At 41.1% G+C, this 7,612-nt stretch overlaps 1 long non-coding RNA gene across 1 annotated transcript; it reads left to right on the top strand.

The window, feature by feature from the left end:
- Positions 1-436: 436 nt before the first annotated feature.
- On the top strand, positions 437-7,217 carry LOC109615435. Its single transcript, XR_002196425.2, has 6 exons — positions 437-1,129; positions 1,838-2,435; positions 2,607-2,811; positions 2,948-3,135; positions 3,409-3,557; positions 7,185-7,217. It is a non-coding gene; the product is annotated as an uncharacterized LOC109615435 (long non-coding RNA).
- The last annotated feature ends 395 nt before the right edge of the window (positions 7,218-7,612 follow it).

Raw genomic sequence — 7,612 nt, 5'->3', positions numbered from 1 at the left:
TGCAGTCTCAGCCCCCATCTTCGTCGATAACTATTCGCCTCAAGCAGTTGAAGTTTGAGTTGTTTGTTTTCCTCTCTCAGGTCTAGGGTCTTCTTTTCCAGCGCAACAATTCTCCCGTTGTGTTTAGCAGTATCTTTAAGTAGTTTTTCAACAGTTTATTTCATGAAGGCCATGGCCTGATCAGTCTTTCTCACAGTTTCCTCCATAGAGGTAAACTTATTAAAGTCAGAGTCAGGAGATGTAATCTTTCCTTTTTTTGCAGCTGGGCTTTTAGCTGGAGTGCAGGATAGAGGAGTTGCTAAGGATTTCTCTAATTTGACGGACTCAGTAGAAACATTAGATAAATCTGTCAGCATCGCATCATTGGGACATGAAGCGAAGAGTTGGGATGGAGCAATATTTCCATTTTTCTCCATGCTCGTCTGAAAGTGATGTTTCGCTTTGCGTTTGCCCATATGACCGAATTTCAAGCAAAGTTAATGTTAATCCCTAATGTCATTAGTAAAATGAGAAGAGAAAAGTCGTTTTCCTCACTTATTGCATTTAAATCACGATGATGTCTGAGGATTAAGAGCGCAGCGTGTCTGCTTGGAATGGCGCCATCATGGCCTCACTCAGAAATATGCCTTTCCAGCTAGCAATGTGTCATATGACGTAGGCAGAGGCAAACAATAGGTTGTGCTCCCGCTCCGTTTCTCACTCTACAGTGGTGAGAGTGAGCGAGATATAGGGAGAGTTTTTGTCATAATGGTAAATGATTGTGTTTGTGCGTGTTGCACAAATTCCAGCCTGTCTGGAAATAGTGTACATCATTTTCCTTCTAGGAAAAGCAAGGTATTTCGTTTTTGGGTGCGTTTTGTGCAAGTGAAGAGAGCAGACTTCACTGCCGCATCGGTCACCACACACTCGGTCGTTTGTGGCGCCCATTTCAGATTTGTTGGAGTCTCGTATGGGATTTCGGAGTAAGGACCATGTGAGACTGATTACCGATGCTGTTCCCTCGGTGCACTCAATGGAATCAAGTCCACCACCATCAAAGCTTTCACCTGAACCTGGCGCGGGCAGGACTGGAGGACCAAGTGCTAGCACTTGCAGAAATTCCATGCACCGAAAAAGAGCTCTTAGCAGAGTAAGTCTTACTTTTAATTCTTTTAACTCTTAATTTGGCTGTTTTCGGAATGTTTTAGTCTAATCATTTCAGAATAAAGAAGTGTTTTGTGTGTGTATGTATTGGGCAATCCACCATCTAACTAGTAACATAGCTACATGTTAGCTTGGCTATTGCATTAGCAAACATTTGGTAGCTGTTGATTTGATGACAGGAGAAGCTAAAATTGTGTCTGAAACCATTCCCTCATCTGGATTAAAAATGCGCTGACTGCAAGTTCCTAAATGCGCTGACTGCCTTGACATCAATGTAGTTTGCACAAAGTTATAGCTATGAGCTGTTGGCAGGCAGCTAACCCAACACCCCCATTTACCCCGCATTTTATTAACCTAGCTATGATCTGTTGGCAGGCAGCTAGCCCAAGCACCCCGTTTCCCCTGCATGCTGTTGGCAGCTAGCTAGCTCAATACTCCAGTTTCCCCCGCATTTCAATTCAGACCATTCTCCCGCCCGATTTGGTACCTGTCAGGATTCCACCATCCGCCATGCCTCAATCACCCTCATCGGCAACACCACCCACTCGTTCCCCATCACCAGAATTCTAATCATCCCCACCTGGATCCCATCACCAGCTCACCCTTGATAAACCCCCCTCACCTTTCAGTCATCGTCTGGTCTCGTCTCTACATAGACTCTCATTCTCACCTCTTACCTTCCGAACGCTTACAGAGATTTCCCGTCCTGATATAGCCTGTTTCCGGATCTTCTTCCACCTAGTTACCGTGTGCTTCTGTTCACCATCCGCTTCCCTGGCAGGAGAGGCTTTGATCACCGACAAGCTAAGTCATTTACAACTGTCATCGTTCTGTCTGCTCACCATTATCTCTGGTTCCCGATCCATTCTGCAAATAAAAACATTTAACCTCATTTACCTGGCTGATTCCCGTTTTAAACGTGACAGTATCCCAGTAGGCTACTCTCTGGTAATTTAAAAAGTCAAAATTGATATATTAATCAATATACTGAAATCTCCTAGATTTGGCCACTAGAGGTTTTGACATGTCAGAGCTGCTTTGGTTTTATTTCAATTTTTTAAAATTATTATTACTGATTCAATTGGTAACAAAGCTTGTATCCTATTTTTGTGAGTGATTTTGAATCTCTGTTTTTCAGATTTTGGCAGAGAGTGCAACCAGTAATTAAGGGATAGATGCACCTAGCACTGTAGATTTTGAAGAGACAGAGGGCTTGTCTCTACAGGATCCTGGACCATTAGTGCTTCATCGTGGGTCACAGTGCAACATCAAATGTCTGCAACGCTCATCAGGTAGTGTAACTTGTATCTATCGTTAGCTGTATATGACACCTAAACATTTACAAATTACTTCTAATGGTAGGAAGAACACATTTCATACTGGACTGTATTAGGTTGTGCATGCGTTGTGACCACTGACTGTGATGTTGTGCAACTCTCAACATGAATCTATTTTCATCTTAGCACTTCAGGTAAAGGCTGAAATGGTTAGTGTGGGGACTCAACAAATATCAACTCCACTGCCCAGTTCTGTCCAATGTGAGGATGAATCATCCTCTGATGTCATGGACCATTCTGATCTGTCATGTATCCCAGATGAGGAGATGAGTAGTGAGTCATCTGATGAGAATTCAGAAGAGCCAATACAGGAATCTCTCAATGACTCCAAGTAAAACAATTAATACCTATATTTATTTTTATTGTGTCCACAAATTGTCAGCATTAATTAGCATTTTTCTTTTCTTTTTCCAGTGTGGCTGAAAATAATAATAATAATAATTATAAAATGCACTGTTTTTATACAGGATCAACCGCTGCGATAAAGTTGGAAAGTGTTGCTTCCAGAAAGGCCCTGCTGAAGGATATTCAACAGCTCTCACCGGAACGCCAAAAATTTTCCTTGGAGGCATTCCATTCTTTAATCCTGAATTCCATTCTTTTTAAACTTTGCGCCAAAGCACACCGACTTCTTTTTTCTTGGAATGTACAGCAGGTAAATGTTGATGAAGGTTAATGGATAAATATGGCTACAGCTAATGCAGTCTTACACAGCAGCCAAAACCTAATTGAAAAGGGGAAACATTTTTCATTACAACAGCATCACATAGCCTACTGTCCGTAGAAAAAATCCTGAAATCGAATCATCGCCTCTTGAAACATTTTTAACCTTACTAACCTTATGCTGGAATGTATTGTATTGCTGGTGTATCACACCACATTGGTTTAGTTGTCGTACCTAATACTCAAGTGTACCTTTTCCCTACAGACTTCTCTTAGCGGCCCTCCACTTCAATAACAATGGAGACAGAGATGTAGCCCGAACAAACAGTGGTGAGGCACGCTATGCAGTCTGTTACCCCCGGTTTCGTAAGGGTGGCTGGATCGTTCGACCCATAAAGGAGAAACCATCATATGGTGAGCAGTTTCATTCAGTTTCTAAAGATAATTTTGCAGGTGACTCAAAGAAGACAGCACCATCCTGTCCTCAGCTGCACCTGCCCCTCTTTCCACGCATCACAAGATCGCCAAGAATGAGGCAGTCGGCCACCATCTTGAACGTCATTCACGTTTTAAGTCCTAGACTGCCGGGGGACTTCCTTCCTGACCTGTGTTGGGTGTTACACGTAGTAACACCCAACAGTTGCTTCAATGCATTTAGGGGTGTGGTCCTGGTCAAGACAATCTCCTGAACTCCAAATTGAATGTCAGAATGGGAAAGAAAGGTGATTTAAGCAATGTTGAGCGTGGCATGGTTGTTGGTGCCTGACAGGCCGGTCTGAGTATTTCACAATCTGCTCAGTTACTGGGATTTTCATGCACAACCATTTCTAGGGTTTACAAAGAATGGTGTGAAAAGGAAAAAACATCCAGTATGCGGTAGTCCTGTGGGCGAAAATGCCTTGTTGATGCTAGAGGTCAGAGGAGAATGGGCCAACTGATTCAAGCTGATAGAAGAACAACTTTGACTGAAATAACCACTCATTACAACCGAGGTATGCAGCAAAGCATTTGTGAAGCCACAACACGCACAACCTTGAGGCGGATGGGCTACAACAGCAGAAGACCCCACCGGGTACCTCTCATCTCCACTACAAATAGGAAAAAAGAGGCTACAATTTGCACGAGCTCACCAAAATTGGACAGTTGAAGACTGGAAGAATGTTGCCTGTTCTGATGAGTCTCGATTTCTGTTGAGACATTCAAATGGTAGAGTCAGAATTTGGCGTAAACAGAATGAGAACATGGATCCACTGTGCAGGCTGGTGGTGGTGGTGTAATGGTGTGGGGGATGTTTTCTTGGCACACTTTAGGCCGCTTAGTGCCAATTGGGCATCGTTTAAATGCCACGGCCTACCTGAGCATTGTTTCTGACCATGTCCATCCCTTTATGACCACCATGTACCCATCCTCTGATGGCTACTTCCAGCAGGATAATGCACCATGTCACAAAGCTCGAATCATTTCAAATTGGTTTCTTGAACATGACAATGAGTTCACTGTACTGAAATGGCCCCCCACAGTCACCAGATCTCAACCCAATAGAGCATCTTTGGGATGTGGTGGAACGGGAGCTTCGTGCCCTGGATGTGCATCCCACAAATCTCCATCAACTGCAAGATGCTATCCTATCAATATGGGCCAACATTTCTAAAGAATGCTTTCAGCACCTTGTTGAGTCAATGCCATGTAGAATTAAGGCAGTTCTGAAGGCGAAAGGGGGTCAAACACAGTATTAGTATGGTGTTCCTAATAATCCTTTAGGTGAGTGTATTGTATTGTAAGTGGTAGAATGAAGAATCCACATGGTCTTTAACGTTAAGGAGACGCTGTGTCCCATGAGGGACAATTGAATCCAATATAGTTATAGCCTATGAAAGAGGAAAATACAGCTAAAGCAAGTTTACTCCCCACAACAAAATTTTATTATATTGTTGTTATATTGTTATATTTTAAATGCTGAATTGAGTTTGGTTAAATAATATAGTTTCTCTTGTTTGTATTTACCAACAATAACTGGGATAATAGTTTTAAAACCAACGCCTGATACTCGTTAATGGAGTTAAAATGGTAAATGGTAAATGAACAAATACGGTACTGATATAAGTGTTTAAGGCCTACATTGAGTGGCCTTTGGATTACTTATTGTACCTTGATTTTAGTGACATCATACATCTGTTTTCTGTCTACATCGCCATTCTTAAGATTTCCACCCTAATGTTGAGTTGCTGTGTAGATAAAGATAAGCACATTTTTACAAACCCCAACAGTATTAGATGGTTTGGACACTAAATCAAAATCTTCAGTTAACGAAAGATATCGGCTAAGCTGAGAAATCTAACATATCTGCTATAGGAAAATGTCAGATTTGTAATGTATGGGAATTTAAATTTCATATACTTTAAACAAAACATTTGGCCTTTTTAATGGCTCACCATATGTGGGTGAAGCTTTGGGGTTCAGTAAGGGGGCAGACCCACTGGGATGGCCTCTACCAACCTTTCCCATTAAATCAGAGTAGCCTATTACTAAGGGTTAAATTCTAATGTGTTCTCACCTGTCTCACCTCTGGTAATTTCCCCAACAAGCATATTCAGTTTTGGGATAATCAAACATTAAGTGAAAGCTAAATATATTTTTCTCTATATAGCTTAAATGTTGTAATGTATGGTTTTGAATCCAACTGAATGAGGGTAGAGACCTAAAGTCATCCCCCATTTTTGCTGATTGAACAATGATACAACAATGATAGAAAAACGTTGTGGTTTAGGGTTTGGCTGACCACCACTATTTGGAATAAAAAATCTATCTAAGTTTGTGAATTCCCTAAAATGTAGGAGGTTAATCAAGACACTTTTTGTATGCCATGAGGTAGTTTGGCCATAGGCCTGCTAAATTTGTGTGCTGTAGCTATGCTAATACAATCGCCCTGGTGGTTGCAACAGGTAAACCACTGCACATGGGCTGGAGTTTTTCACTCCTATAATATAGTTGCGCAGCGTATCCCCTAGGGGCCAAAACTTTTTTTGCAGGCATGTGCCATGAAACTACAGGATATTATAAATGCATGATAGCCAATTTCGCAGACCTGTGTGGAGGTACGGAGGTAAAGTCAAATTTGAGAGCTATTGTTAGAGAAATGTTAGAGAAATGTGTTAATAGGTTATATGCTTTATAATTTCTTAGCACAAGCAATGTTGCACATTGATGTCTTTTTTAATGTTTGTTTTTAACATTTCCACTTTGTTTTGATGAATATACAGTAGCCACCTCCTTCTTGAATGGATTCTATGTCTGCCCTACTACCAATTCTTTATTTTTCATGTTTGTACTGTAATGATGGCCAGTGCGGGTTCAGGATGGCGCCTCCTGTGGCCTTATTTGTCATTGTTCTGCTTTCACTCATGGTGTCCCTTTCCTTTGGCTTAATGAAGTGAAAGCAGGGGGGGATGTATGAAATGATAACTGATTATGATTGGACATTATGATTGGATTGAGTTGAGCTTAGAGCTCAAGGAAAATCAAATCGTACTTATGAGGAGTTAGATGAAATAACTCATTTCTTCTGTTTGCATAGTTATAACGGAGCACTGGCATCTGTTATGTCTTCCATTTACAGAATTTGTTTTTAATTGTTCAGTTTGGTAATTGTTTTGTTTGATGTAAGGTCTAAAATGTTAATGGCTGAATAGAATAGATCAAACCATTTGTGATTTGGCTAAGCAAAGTCAAATCTTATTCCACTGCTAGTTGCTATTGGGCATAAAAATAGCACAAGGAATCAAACATCAACCAAGTCAGTTCTAGATGGAAAAGGAAATTTGACATAGACTGTTATGGAAACTTGCCTTGATAGGGTGTAAGCTTCATTCTAATGATGGAACTTCTGAGATCCTCAAGTTTTCAGGACTGATTTATTGTCTTCATTGTTAGGAGTTGAACAATGTTAGGAGTCTTTATTGTTTGAAGTTATTCATTGTTAGGAGTTGAACCCAGTGGATGAAAGTCTGATGGACTGTTGAACCACACTAATACTTCCAACAGATTGGGACATCACAACCCCTTTTCTGATGATACATCACATTACTGACTGGACACAGACAACGGAGTGTGTGAGTACCAGCAACATGTTCAAGAAGGATTTCTACAATAACACTGGTCAAATCTGTTTAAAATCTTCCTGACCACTCATATGGCAGAACGATGCCATGTTCAGATCACTTGGCTTCACACTCCATTTCTAGATGAATCATCGACAGCAAGATGAGAGGAGAATCCACCTGAAGGACTCCGCATTACAGGTTAGAGTACCACGGGCCAGTTGACTAGAAAAGGGCACATTGTCCCAACACAGTGGAAGACACTGTTGTGGTGTTAATTTTGAATTAGTGAAGTTTTGAAACTCACTATTCCACTATATACCTACACTGACTTGTTAGGACAACCAGGCAATTTGCTGGTTCCACATCACA

Source organism: Esox lucius, chromosome 10 (genome assembly GCF_011004845.1).
Source record: "Esox lucius isolate fEsoLuc1 chromosome 10, fEsoLuc1.pri, whole genome shotgun sequence".
Taxonomy (NCBI): Eukaryota; Metazoa; Chordata; class Actinopteri; order Esociformes; family Esocidae; genus Esox; species Esox lucius.
Note: the sequence above shows the minus strand (reverse complement) of the source record. Positions and strands in the feature narration are given on the sequence as shown.